The following is a 461-nucleotide window of genomic DNA, read 5'->3' on the forward strand; positions in this document are numbered from 1 at the left end:
TTGAACGGAGTTGTGTCCACTCGTGCCAATTTCAAATTCCATAATTTTACAATGAGTGCAACTCAAAGAATAGTGATCACATTTTCGTCCACCACATGTATACTTCAGGAAAATTAATGAGTATATGTTCTAAGATGGCTACATGATCATTAAGCTCAGAAAGCCATTTTAGAGTGCCCTTGGTCACACCAAACTTAGAGATCAAGCATATGCTAACTGTTTGCTACAAGTGTCAATTTTATTCATTAAAGCTTAATTTCATGCTAAGCAACCATTAGTTATTGAAATTAAGGCAGTAAAATGCTGACACACCATTTGTGTTTGACACACAGTGTCTGCAGGCATTTGAGACCCTGAAAGCCAAGCTGATCACAGCACCAGTCATCTCTGTACCAGACTGGACATTGTCATTTGAACTAATGTGTGATGCCAGTGACCATGCCATCGGTGCAGTGTTGGGA

The sequence above is a fragment of the Arachis duranensis genome, chromosome 3 (assembly GCF_000817695.3).
Source record: "Arachis duranensis cultivar V14167 chromosome 3, aradu.V14167.gnm2.J7QH, whole genome shotgun sequence".
NCBI lineage: Eukaryota > Viridiplantae > Streptophyta > Magnoliopsida > Fabales > Fabaceae > Arachis > Arachis duranensis.